A 14962-nucleotide genomic window follows, 5' to 3' on the forward strand; every position below is an offset into this window, starting at 1 on the left:
CTTGGAGATTCATAAAGTTGCCGACTTTATGAGGTCTAACCGTTCTATCATTCAATAATAAGAAGTTAAAGGAACAAAACTCAAGAGCTAACACCTTGGAATGATAAAAATCGAGTCTTGAAGGGTAAAAGACTATTTTGCCCTTTTCTCATTTGGCCCAAAACCAAGGCCCAATCTAATCACACAAAATCCCAAGATGGCAACTCAAAGCCTAATATGGTCTAACTTCCTAATTGGGCCCAAAACTATCATGGGACCAAAACCAAGAAGCCCACAACCTAACCATGGTCCACAATCAGAAATTCAATGGCCCAACAAAGCCCAAAACCACATCTCACGTTGTGACCATCTTTGGTCACGTTGTGAGTGCTCACTCAAATAGATCCCAACTCATAATGATTCAACGTAGCCGACTTATCCAAGGAAAAGTTAATGGGACTACCCTCACGTCATGAGAAGCCTTCTCACGTCATGAGCCTCAACCAAATAACTACAAATGTGGCCAAACACTTCTTACATCGTGAGACCTTGTGTCTCACATCGTAAGAAGAGTCTGAGGCTAAAAATCTAACTTTTAAGTCCTTAAACCATTAAGCTTCCAATCATAATTCTTCTAGAAGCTATCAAGGACTCCAAATGCTAATAAAAACGATTACTTGATGGACATGCATGCCCTTAAGCATGTCCTAAACCCATCTTAGGTCAAAATAACAAGAAATGGCCCCAAAATCAAGCAAGATTCATAAATTATAACCATACTTCAGATCTAAAAGACTAAATCACAGAGAATGACTCATTGATCCATAAATTTTCCAACTTTATGGATCCCAAGCATGCAATCCATCATAAACATGCAAAAGGGAGCTTAGAACTTAGATCTACCAATTTGAGCTCATAAAGATTTGATCTTGGACACTTACAATGGTCCAAAATGTGCACAAGACAATGATGATGGAGCCTCCTTACTGAACCAACACTATAGGAGTTCTCATTCTTCTTCTTCTAGCCACCAAAACACTAGAATATATCTAAAATCACCAAGATGGATTAAGGTTAGTGTCACAACTAGAAATTTTTGGTGCCTTGTAACTACAACACTTATGTCAATTATGAATCATAAACATGAAAGCATGCATGATGCTTACTCTATGACAACAATATTTCAATCAAACACTTCATACAAGCACTACAAATAGTCAACAAGTAATTGGAAACCCTAGAAGTCCTTGTTTAAGTCCATCTTGGACTAGGACTTCCTTATTGGGACCAATGGACCAATAAGCTTCCAATTGGAATATCATGGGCTTAAACCTCTTAAATGGGCTCTAATTGGACCCACTTTCATTTATTTTTATATTCTGGGCCATATTGGGCCTAGAATGAAACAAAATATTTAAATGAACCTTATTGGGCCATAACTAACCTAATTTAGCCCTAATAGGTCATAAAAATCATATTTATATTTATTTGGGCCAAAAATCACTCAACATAACCATGAAATTAGGCTTAAACATTTAAGGCCCAAATATTCTTTCTTCCCTCTCCATTCTCGGCCCAAGCCCAATCCATGGGGAAGAGTTGACTTAGGCCTTGCCACCTTATTTTTACATGGAGGTCATCCATGCAAATAACCCAAGTATCCATGCACTATCTCATCAATCTTCTCTCTCCCTCTCCCTCTTTTTCCTTCGGCCGAGAGCAAGAGAATGAACACACACACCTCACAAAACTCTCTCTAAATCACTCAAGAATCATCCACTCTTCTTCATGCAAAATCTTGAAAATTTGGCTTGAAGTCTAAGGATCTTCATCAAGTAATTCATCATCTAAGGTAAGTTAATGGCTAACTTATGATCTAACTCCCTTCATTTCATCAAAATCTCTTCTAAATCCATTCAATCTTGTGATCTTGCACCTTAGAAGCTCTTTAAATTTGATATCTTCCAAGAAAGGTTGCTAGGGCTGAAAATAACAACAAACTCTTCTCTTTTCTTCTTCAAAACCAATCCACAACTCAAGGTGAGTTTCATACCTCCTTCTTTTCGGTTTTTATGAGTTTTATAGGTGGAGAATACAAGTAAATTTATAGATCTATGTGTAAATGTATGCTATGTGTGATTTGATGCATGTATGTGTGTGATATCTTGTGTTTGTGATGAATATGTTATCTAAAAAGTGTGTATAACCGAGATCTAAAATATGAGGAAGGAAATAAACATAACTTCAACTATTTTACACTAATCAAGTCAAGAAAAATAGTTTATATGGTTAGGAGGAACATATTTAAACATAAAACCCATTTTTGGACATAAAATGTCAAAAATACAAAACTTAGGGGCCAAACCGACAAATTATAAATTCTGGAGGGTCAAAAGGGTCCAAACAGTTTCTAAAATAATTTTTCTAAATATCAACATTTTTGAGGGGCTTAAAATGTAAATTTTGGATTTAATGGGCTAAAATTGGGCATTTCGGCCCAATAAGCTTCAAAATGCGAAATTTCTAAATTTGAGGGGCTGAAAATGCAACTTTCTGTAAAACAGGGGATTTGAAGTGTAATAAAACAATTCCAATGGTCAAAAATGCTTTTCAAATTCAAAAAGGATCAAAAATGTAAAAAATTTCTATTTTGGGCCAAAACTGTCAAAGTTGTGAAATTGAGGGTTTTAACCGAGAAAACATCATTCTGGAAGGACTAAAGCTGTTTACAAAATAAATTTGGGCTAAAAATGTCTTTTCAACAAGTTTATGATACAAAAGTGTCAAAATGATGTTTCAAGGACTAAAATGGAATTCTTTTATATAAAGGACTAAAAGTGCTATTTTTATAAAAGAAAGGTTTTGAAAAGGTAAAAATCTTACTTTTAAACAAACTAATTCCTTAAGACAAAATACAAGATCCACGACTACCGACGAAACGTAAAAACAAATACACTCTCAACAACCAATATCGTTACAAAACGAATAGATTCGGTCTCGAATCAATAACAAAACAAAAATCAATACACCATAGTATTTCAATAAACACGTGATAACTACGAGGAGTCAACATTCAATCTTTGGGCTTGAAAGTTTCAAATCGTGCTTGTTGGGCCTTGCTAGCCCAATAACATGATCTTTGGGCCCGAAGGGAACGCGCTTACGTGTTAATGGGCCTTCTATGACCTAATTACATGTAAAAGGACCTTCAATAGCTCTATTGTGCTATTGGGCCTTAATGGTCCATTAGTACTACTAGTAAGGTCGAGAAGTCAAATGCGAGTTGGGCCAAGTGCCTTTTGCATTCCCGATAGCCTTGAATAACTTATGGAAATAAAAGGGGGCTTCGTACCCTCATTTCTCCTCGGTTGTTGGGCTTATGAGAATTCAAGTAATCAGATTCGTGGCGTTAATCAAGAGAAGTCAGGGTGGTTGGATTGTGTGAGTAGTACGGACGACGCCTTAGAGATCGTTCGTAACCTGTAGTTATAAACTAGTCATTTTCATTAATGCGTGATTGTAACCACTCACAAACCCTAGTTAATCCAATGTCACCTGGGTAATCAAAAACATTCGTCGTATCGGTATAACAGTAAACAAGTCATGTAATTTGCGTATTGGGAAAACATCGGGTTTTCCCGGAAAGTTCAACATTTTCACCTGTGTGATGTATACAAAGTTCAACAATTATACATGTTTTCAAAATCGACAAGCATATTTACGGATCTTCACACTTTTTTTATAAACAAATACTCTTTTCAGAAAATATCGGATTTTCTGGGTGTTTCAACTTCACGAAAATCATTTTTCCATAACATTACTTATGAACTCACCAACATTTCATATGTTGACGTTTTTTCAAAATAACTTGTATTCTCAGGTAACAGATAGGCCGAAGAATAAGTACCAAGTCATGTCATGGTGTTTCGCTTAAACTATCTATTAGACAGTCTATGTTATGGAATTGTAACGTTTAAAACAATGTACTGAATGTAAACTATATCAGTTGTAATATTCCAATGCATGGTGATGATTTGTGTTATGATTCATGTATATTCATTGTGATGGTATTCAATTTGAGTCACAAGAGCCCTCGAACGTTTCCGTCGTTCGGTTCGGAGGTGTGACAGTTAGGGTTTTCTGATTTAAGGGAAGGTGGAGGCTGAGAAATGAACCCCAAAACCGAGTTAAGTGGGCTTAAATATGTGGGAAACCCTAAAGCTTTGTGGGCTTGGGCTGCAGCGATCCTCATATCGTGAGCTCAGTCCCGAATAGAATCTTCATGCGGCCCTCCTCATGTCGTGAGCCTCCATGCCTCACGTCGTGAGGACCCCTTTTTCTCCAAAAATCCAAACTCTTGACCCTCTTAAAAATTAATTCAATTCCTCCAAGAAAACGGATGTTATAAGCAAAAACTATCACAACTGGATAATTACTGGAGATGCTAAGCTCGTGGAAGCATTGTAAACACGGTGAACATAGGAGGATTTAAAGCTGATAATAATTTTAAATCTGGATATTTACAAAATCTAGAAAACACATTGAAGGGAAAAATCCATAACTCAGACATACTGGGTAAACCCAACATTGAGTCAATGATCAAAACCATGAAAAAAGATTGGCAAATTGTTTATGATATGGTGAATGGGACGAACACAAGTGGTTTTCGTTATTATAACTCCATTCACTTTATAACGGTTGAACCAACGGTTTGCGGTTCTTACATTCAGGTACACCATTAAAACTTTTTTATATCTTGTTACTTCTTAATTATTTATGTTATATTTTTATGTGCTAACCTTTTATGATACAAATTAGGTTCATAAAAAACCATGAAGATGGAGAAATAAGATACTTCCTCATTACCAGGATTTATGTATCATTTTTGGAAAGGATAGAACTCAAGAGAAAAGCCAATGATTTTGACCAAATGGAAGAAGATGCAAACAATGAAGAAGAATCTAAACAAATAGAAGATGATTTTGAAGAACAAACAACAGAAAATGAAAAATCTCCAAATACAAGCTCAAAGAAAATAAAAAGAGTTTATGTTGTTACTAAGAGAATAAATATTGCAGCTAACGTTTTTGGAGAAAAACTTGAAAAGGTAAATCAAGCAATAATAGGAGAAACAAAAATACCAAAAAAACATAACAAAAAACTTCGATGGTATTGACCGTGTTGGATAGGTTCAAAGCAAGTAGGAAAATAATGCATGATCCGAAAACCGTATTAAGTTTTTGGAATTTAGAAAAGAAGATCGAGAGGATTTTGTGAGGTTCAATAAAAAATGTTGTGATTATATAAAACTTTGTCATGTTTATTAAAAAATATAATTAAGGTATAAAAAAAAACTAAAGGATATTTCTATCATATTACAGAATTTGTTTTTCAATTCATTTGGGAGATTAACAAACCAATCAGAAAAAAAATAAATAAATAAATAATCATTTCATGTCAATCAAACGCATTTAAGTTGATAGGACATTCAAATTCAAATTCCTCCATATTCCAATTGTTTTAACATATTTCATTTCTTTCAAAAACATTATGCAAACCAAATGCAAACGTGGATTCCAAAATCAAACATAATTCCTCCATATTCCAATTGTTTTAACATATTTCATTTCTTTCAAAAACATTATGCAAACCAAATGCAAAAGTGGATTCCAAAATCAAACATAATTGGAATTTAAGGCGTGTTTGGTTGCCAAAAAAATGAATTTTACTATTCCTAGAAAGGTCGTCAGAAAGAATTCCATTTCATTCTTCTATTAGTAAAGACCAAAATACCTTTCATTATATACATTGAAATTAATAAAAATAAGAAATCTAATTACAAGTGAGTTTAAAATTTAATCGATTTATATTCTCAAGTTTCGTTTCTACTCTGCCAACAAAACATGCAACATTACAGTTTCTTCATATTCCAATTCCCTCTATTTACAGTTCCTTAAAAAAATTATATTACTTTCAATAACATTCGGCTTAACCTTATACTCCCTTTATGTGTGAGAAAAAAGAAAATGGGATCTTCATATTAGGCCATGAATTAAGGTCATGTGTATAACCCGAGTAATCCACACGCATGCAGGGTCCAAAACTCTCTCCACCCACATGACTTAATTTTCAAATAAAGAGTTTTATTTCTATTCCCTGTGTAAACTACTTTTCGCATGCACCCTGCATTTTGTCATACCAATAAAGAGGTAAGAATTTATAAATGAGGTTTCTAGTTCAAGCATAAACATTGCTTTGGGACATAATGATTTACCTCTCCCATGTTTGACTATTGGATAAGTTGGTGGGGCGCCTTTGCCCTTTAGGTAGCACTTTACGTACCCTTTTATTTCTACGTGTAGGTCAACCGTCATGATAAATTTCATGAGTTTCTATCCAATAATGAATGCATAAAGCTAAGGAGTACCCTAATTATAAGGGTTACAATACACTTGTCATTGTTCAAAAGCCACGTTTAAAATAATGTCTAACACCGACAATGTAAAGAAATAAATATCTTAAATTAACGAAAAAAAAAGTTTGAGACAATAAACTAGATCAAATATTCGGAAAACAATAGGCAATCTACATTGTTTGACCTATAATCTCAAATTGTACCTCATTTCTTTGTCAATCCTGCCGTACAAACTGTACCTTGTTTTTTGGCCAATCCTATCGTATGAGTTTTTCACTTTGAGATCAATCAAGCTAAATATTTTGCTTCAGAATGAATTCCCTGCAGCCATACTTGAGCTACCAAAGTTGAAAATTCTTGATGAGATATCTAATACCAACCTCACTGATTCCTTTCTTAAATTCCATAACAACTTACTTGAACATGTGGATCTTACTCAGGGGCGGATTTAGGGTGGGTCACCGATGGCACCGGCAACCCCTAACTTTTCCGGCCGTAGTGGAAAAATTTTCGAAAATTTTTAAAATTTTTATTTTTTCTACTATCGTGCAACCCCTAGGTTTCCCGTGCACCCCCTACTGAGAAATCTTGCGTCCGTCCCTGATCTTACTTACACAAGTTTCTTTGGTGTTGTACCAGAATCCATAAGCAACCTAAGCCATTTGAAATGTATGTACAAGGTAAAAGGTACCAATAGCTGACAGGATAAACAACACCCAATGATATGTGAAGTGAAATCGATATTTGAGTATTGGATTTGTCTTCTAATATGAGTGGAACCCTTCCTTCTGTTTCGGCAGCTTAACCAATTCGTTGTTGGTTTTGAATATGAGACAAAATGACTTTCATGGCATGATGATGAATGTATTTATTTATAGAAGCATATATTGTGTCTGAAAGAGCTTTGTGTAAGGACCAATAATATCCTATATATGTTTTAGGATGCTTATAGATTTCAGTACAATCCCAAAGAAACCTGTCTAAGTTTAAATTCACATGTTAGGTTGTTACAAAATTCAGGAAAGGAACCCTTGAGGTTAGCATTTGATGTCACATTAAGAATTTCCAATTTTCGTAGCTCAGTATGGCTGCAAGGGAATTGATTCTGAAGTAAACGATTTTTTAGCTTGATTGACATCAAAGCAGAAAATATACAGAATTGGTAGCTCAATCATCGCTGCAGGGAACTAAAATAACACAATTGTTAAAGTTCTGTAAAAGCATGTTCATCGAGTTTAAGGTGATAAAGTAAAAAACGAATATGTTCATCAATCTAAACAAAATAATTTGTAAAGTTCCCTTATTTTACAAAGGTTTCCTCTCACCTTTTGTTTCATTCTAATCATATTTTACAATAATTATACAATTATACCATCGATTACTGGATCTATGTATCCAGTACATATATATATACACATCAAGATCAAAGAATTAGTTTAAAAACAAATATGCAATCAAGATTACCTTATAATTTCCCCGAAAACAATACCAAAGTTTAGCCAAATCGAATCATGATACTCTCACCACTGTTTTGTTCGACTTTTGCTTTGGATGTTGATTCTTGAGTCCGACCTTATCCTTCCATTTTGTGGGCCAAGTAAAATATCTCTTTGTAGCTGTTCCATCTTATTCTTGTATATTTATTTACAACTTGCACCTTCAAGATATAAGTACTTGACAAACGAAACGCCTCTACCCTCAACTATTTCACTAATATATTTACATTTTTGTTTCTAAAATATAGAAATATTTAAAAAAATCACCATGTATTTATTGAGATCAATGTTTTAAAATCCGGGTTTTTGTCTTTTGGTTGATCCGGTATGATGACCGGTTCACGGTTCAACCGGTTGAACCGCCGGGTCAACCCGGTTTATGGTCTTTTTTTATTTTTATATATTTTTATTTTCATGTATAATGCATAAACATATAAAACTAATAATTTAATGTCCACTGATATGTGTATTTTTATATATATTTTTATGCACTTTATCTTAATATTTTGGCCTTATTTATTATATTTTAGAACTAAAGAGTACTCATAATGCTTTGAATTATGTTTTGCAGCTATTTGTTGTCAATAAAGCACAAGAGAAAAGACTGAAGCGGAAACCGGGCTTAGAAGCTAAAAGGAAGAAAATGGGGGCTGAGGACGCGGTTACGCCCCGCGTAACTTAAGAGTACGCCCCGCGTACCTGCTTGCACCGGATATACATGATCGCGTAGTTATCTTGAGTACGCGCCGCGTAATTCCTAGTACGCCCAGCGTACTTAGGTCGGCCATAAAGATTATAAATGTCGATTTTTAGCCAACGAGGAGGGGGAATTCGACTCCTAACCTAATTTAGTCGACAATTAACTTCTGTTAAGCCGTTTTGAGGGTCTAGAAGGCGGCCGGAAGGCCGTTAAGCTAACGGGAGCAGAGATCTGAAGGATTAGAGAGCGAATACATGTCGGTAATCATATGGATTGCTAACGTGACCATGTTTAGCACTTCCTTATGGTACTTTTTGTATTTATTTTCTGATTAGGGTGTAAAAACCTTTTACTTTGTGTTTATGATTGAATGAAGTTTTGATTCCTAGACTAATTGTGATGTTAAATAACTTATTTGTGTTTAATTTATCTTGTCAAGCTTGTTTAAAGATCCTCATGTGTTAATGATAATTATTTGCTGTTAATTGTTAAGTGAATTAAGTTGTATGAAAACCTGCTTGATTTGCTTGTCTCTTATGATTTTTGATGACCATGGAAATTATAAGACTAGAAATAACGAATGTGAAACTAGGATTAACATGGGAATAAATAAGTTAATGTGTGAGCCTTGTTTGATGACCATCAACAAGAGGTTAATTAAATGTTTAAATTAACTAAGTTTACAAGTCTTGCTTGATACGAACTGAACACTAGGAAGCATGTTAGTTTAATCAATTGATCACTGTTTGAATTAACTTGTTTGCTAAAGGATTAGTTATAGTGAACATGAATCTAATCAATTTAGGAATCGGTGAACATGAATAAATGAATTTGTGCATGCAATTGTCTATGTTTTCAAGGTGGAATTTGTCTAAACCAAAGTACCTAAAGAGATTTGTTTTTCCTGTTAGTTTATCGAGAATGGTTAATTAATTATTAGTTTGAGATTTATTAAATTATTCTTTTCGTGTGATATATAACCTATAATTAAATATATTAAATTAATCCACCGTTCCCTGTGATCGACACCCGACTTACCTAAGCTATACTGTAATCTGACTAGGTACACTGCCTATAAGTGCATAGTTAGTCTAAGTTTGTTAGGTTATAAATATTAAAATTAATGGGTACTTTCGTGCACATCAAGTTTTTGGCGCCGTTGCCGGGGAACGGCTTGTCATTAATTTATTTTATTTGATTATTCGTTATTTGTTTTTAGTTAGTTCTCAATTTTTTTTAGTTTGATTTTCGATGATATCTTTTCACTTGTCGGGAAGGTTCTTGTTTATTTTGCAGGAATTTGGGATTGTACACATTGCTTGACTTTGCTTTTTGCATGGGTTTCGAGAATGAAAACGATTAGGGAATTCTTGACCTGCTTAGCCTACTACTTTGTTGATTTGTCCAACTCAATCCATGAGGCGTAGTATAGCAAGGCGTATTGTGGTGGTTAAGTGGAAGACCGAGCTCTTGCTGTTCTTGACTAGTTAGGTCACTTCTTGTTCCGCTTCTAGTTAATGGTGCAAGGAAAACAAAGGAAATATTCTAACGGGTTCCGAAAGTGGGTGTTTTCGCAAACCAATTCTTGCATGCAAGGGTTTTTGATCAACCATTGTTGTTTGATCTTGACAAAGATAAGTGATTATGACATCTCAATTTTTTTTTTATCACTCATCGTGAAGTCATCATTAGCTTAAGGAAATTAAAAAGAAAAAAATTAAATAAGTTTTAAGTCCTAGATGAAATGATAAAAAAAAAAAAAGAGAAAAGGAAATTCAATTAAAAGAAAAAAAGGGAAATTTTCATTTAAAATTACGCCCCGCGTAAGTTTAATTACGCCATGCGTAATATGCCCCGGATCGCGAATGAACATTTCAGGGGGTTGAGGTACGCCCCGCATACTCTTGATTTACGCCCCGCGTAACATGGCGACCAGGTATATCTTTTGACCTGTTGACTTCTTCTTTATTTTTTTCCCTCTTCTCCTTTCTCGCACGAACTGTAACGGTGACTCTCTCCAAAGACTCCCGATTCTGCTTCGTTCTTATTCAATTCGACACACAAGTAAGCTTTTTCGGTTATTAAATGTTTTAGATTTGTGTTAAATTTGATGAAAAAAGCTGCATTCGGCTTTTGCTTGAAATCTAGGGTTTATTCATTTTTCGAATTAGGGCCGATTTTGCAAATGTATGTGTTGATTAGGGCTTGAATGGACCGATTTCGGTTAATACATTAAACCCTCGAGCTTAATTTTGTCTAATTTCCGTCCCACATTCATCGATTCGAGCTTGGGGTCGTTCGCCAAGCGTACCCCGTGACTGCGAGTTCTTGATTCTGGATTCGAATGTTTGACTGTTATGCATGTTTCCCTGTTAAATGTTTTCATATGGAATTGATTTTTTGGTCATAAGTTTAAAGGGTGGCTCCGATTTTTTGTTTTTTACTACCTTGGACCTCAAGGTTGGTTCCCCCATGTGTTTGACCTTACTGGACCACCTGCGTATATATTCGAATTCGGAGAATATGGATATGGTTTATGATTTTAGCACAAGCAAACGGACCAGGACACAGAATCTCAAGCCTGGACGTACGCCCAGCGTACTGACCCTATCCAGTTTCATTATTTTTGGTTTTAAAAAAAATATTAATGCTGCCATATTTTGTGGGTTTTGTGTTTTTGTGTTAATATGTGCAGATTATGGCTCGAAGGGCGCAAAGAACCAACCCACCCGAGGATGTGACCGATCATCACTTTTTACAATTTCCGCAAACACTGAGCGATGCTACCAGGGCGCGTTATAGCACCAACTTGAGCCTGCTTCTCACAAAAGAGATTGATATTGCACCCTCTTTCGACTGGGAGTTGGCTGCCAGGACTGGACTTGCTGCATTGATCCAGGAATTTTTGCAATACACACACTCGGACGCGAGTGGTGTGGAATTGTTTGTGTGTCAGGGATGGGCGCGGTTGTTCAGGATCCAGGAGCCGGTGTATCGAGAGTTTTTGCTGGAGTTCTATGCTACAGTTTCCTATGATCCTAGGAAGCCACTCAATGACAGGACAGCCTTTGCTTTCAGACTGGGAGGAGTGAGCCGGGAATGCAGCGTGATAGAGCTTGCTACTCGGGTGGGTATTTACACAGCCGATGAGACAAGGAGTGTCCACTTCCCGACATTTCTTGCTGATTGTCTCACGGAGCGGCCGGAGGACTACAATGAGAACACTTTTTGGGCCGAGATTACGGGAGGAATTTATACCCCATCTACCGCTCGAGGGGGGATGATTCGGTCTACTACATACCGAATGTTGCACCGGTTGATTTCTATGTCTCTCACACATCACAAGAATAGTGAGAGAGTGCCTTCGACGGACCTGTATTTCCTATGGGCATTAGTTACTCCAGGGAGGCACCTGAACCTTCCAGTTGCTTTAGCTGCATACTTAGGACGGAGGGCCAGGGGACTTCGGGGAGATAGCCCGATATGCGGAGGGCATTTTATCACACGATTAGCTCGATCATATCAGTTGATGACACGTGATATCACGAGATCGATGGTGTTTCATGACATGAGGCCGATGAGTCTTCAGCTATTGGAGTCGATGCGCGTATTAGAGCGGGGCAGAGATGGTGTTTTGAGGGTTCGAGCAGATGATGTGGCGGATGAGGAGGGTGCCGCTGAGCCACAGCCGAGACAGGTCCCGCGGCGTAGACCTGCTCCTCGGGGAGCGCAGCAGGGACCTGAGCCGGAGATTGATATGCGCTACTTAGCTCAGGGCATTGATCGTCTTGACTTGAGGCTCCAGAACCTTAGCGAGTATGTTGCACATGTGGACGCGCAACAGCGATGGCAAGGGAATGCGTTGAATGCATTCTTTGCCCATCAGGGATTTCAGTATTCGGTTTCCTTTCCACCACCATTCCAGTCACGATTTGACGGGGCCGGTACTTCTGGGACACAGCCACCTGATGATGAAGATGACGAGTGATCCTTTTTATTTTGTTTATTTGTTTGTTTTGTGTTTATTTTAGTTTAAGTTTAGTTTTTAGTATTTGGTATGTAATTAAACTTTGATTTAGTTTGTTTTACTTTTGTTTTCCATGTTGATGCTCTATGGTTGTTTAGATTTATGCAGAATATTGGCCCTTAGGAAGCTGGCAGTAAGTTCAACAGCTAGGTCCGACTGTTGCTAGAGAGCCATGTGAGAGTTCGAAGATTATAGTCAAGACCCACAATTTGTCATAAGTGTGGGGTGCATATTTATTAGAGTTGTATTTCGACGCGAGGAAGAAGTATCATCCCGGCTGCCACGACATGGTTGACACTTTCCTATGTTGTGGGGGATTTTTCATCGCGAGAAGAGGATGTCATTCTTGACGAGACGACGTGGTCGACACTTTCCCACGTCATGGTTACTATGCATTGCATCTAATTGCAATATTTTGTACCACATTTTCAAAGATGGCGGTCTTGATTTTATTTTTCGGCATATTCAGAAGTAGCAGTTCCAGTTTTCAGTTTTTCAGCAATATTTGAAGCAACCTGTAGCAGCCCCATTCGATCTCGCCACAACTACCCAGGGGAGTCTGTTCCTTTTTCTCCCTTTTTATGTTCTTAATTTGTTTTAGCATACAATGAGGGCATCGTATGAAATAAGTGTGGGGTAGGGGGTCGGTAAAAGTAAATTATAAAAATGAAATAATGGTTGGAAATTGCTAGATTTAGGGAAATTTAAAAATTTAAAAGAAAACTTGAAATAATAGTTTAATTTAGAAAAATCTAGTGATAATTTAAAATTTTGCTAATATTGTATGAGATGATCCGATGAGAACTCAAATGTTTAGTTGAGCCAATATACGTTATAGTGCATTTGTGGCTTCCCTTATTTTAGTGAAATCATGGAACAAAAACATAACCCCGCTCGGTTTGAAGGATGCAATATGTTTAGCAGCCTAAACCTGAAATGTATCCAGGAAAATTATTATCTTTAACCAATAAAGGTTGAGGTTGAGCGCCTCTGCTTAAGCATGTAGGTTTTGAGTGAAAAAAAAGAGAGGTACATGTAAAAAAACAGAGAGAATTACGAAAAATTTTGAAGAATTTTGGAGCAAATAAAGTGAAGATCAAAAGATCAAAATTCTGAAGAAATCCAAAAAAGTTGAAGATACCAAGAAATCAAATCAATAAGGTGGTGAATTCAAAGATATCCAAGATCAAATTATCAAGCAAGTGAAGAATTCAAAGAAAGCTCCATAGTGGTATCATAAATTGTAATTCTAGATTATGTATGCTTAGGTTGCTCAACTAAAAATACCTTGAGGTTAGGAGGTTTTCTGAGGATGGATTCGGAGGGTTGCATAAAATTAGCATTGTTCGGAAAAAGTGGGTAAGTGTTTATGAAGATTGTGAGTATTTAAAGTATGGGGGGGTACTTAGGAAAATTTTAGACACAAATGCATGCGTTGAGGTCTTGGCATAATGGCTGAGTTTTAAATGGATTGTTTAGTGCGATATTGGTAAAATAAAAGTGAATTTGCTTGGGGGCAAGCAAAGGCTAAGTGTGGGGTATTTTGATATGTGTATTTTTATATATATTTTTATGCACTTTATCTTAATATTTTGGCCTTATTTATTATATTTTAGAACTAAAGAGTACTCATAATGCTTTGAATTATGTTTTGCAGCTATTTGTTGTCAATAAAGCACAAGAGAAAAGACTGAAGCGGAAACCGGGCTTAGAAGCTAAAAGGAAGAAAATGGGGGCTGAGGACGCGGTTACGCCCCGCGTAACTTAAGAGTACGCCCTGCGTACCTGCTTGCACCGGATATACATGATCGCGTAGTTATCTTGAGTACGCGCCGCGTAATTCCTAGTACGCCCAGCGTACTTAGGTCGGCCATAAAGATTATAAATGTCGATTTTTAGCCAACGAGGAGGGGGAATTCGACTCCTAACCTAATTTAGTCGACAATTAACTTCTGTTAAGCCGTTTTGAGGGTCTAGAAGGCGGCCGGAAGGCCATTAAGCTAACGGGAGCAGAGATCTGAAGGATTAGAGAGCGGATACATGTCGGTAATCATATGGATTGCTAACGTGACCATGTTTAGCACTTCCTTATGGTACTTTCTGTATTTATTTTCTGATTAGGGTGTAAAAACCTTTTACTTTGTGTTTATGATTGAATGAAGTTTTGATTCCTAGACTAATTGTGATGTTAAATAACTTATTTGTGTTTAATTTATCTTGTCAAGCTTGTTTAAAGATCCTCATGTGTTAATGATAATTATTTGCTGTTAATTGTTAAGTGAATTAAGTTGTATGAAAACCTGCTTGATTTGCTTGTCTCTTATGATTTTTGATGACCATGGAGA

The 14962-nt window shown here is 36.4% G+C and overlaps 1 long non-coding RNA gene across 1 annotated transcript; it reads right to left on the minus strand.

The window, feature by feature from the left end:
* Nucleotides 1–5826: 5826 nt before the first annotated feature.
* Nucleotides 5827–8011, minus strand: LOC145046898 (uncharacterized). The gene is made up of 3 exons (XR_013682082.1): nt 7859–8011; nt 6254–7581; nt 5827–6162 (listed from the first exon to the last, which is right to left on the minus strand). It is a non-coding gene; the product is annotated as an uncharacterized LOC145046898 (long non-coding RNA).
* Between the last annotated feature and the right edge of the window lie 6951 nt (nt 8012–14962).

This window comes from Lactuca saligna, chromosome 1 (genome assembly GCF_052625555.1).
Source record: "Lactuca saligna cultivar CGN05327 chromosome 1, ASM5262555v1, whole genome shotgun sequence".
Lineage (NCBI taxonomy): Eukaryota > Viridiplantae > Streptophyta > Magnoliopsida > Asterales > Asteraceae > Lactuca > Lactuca saligna.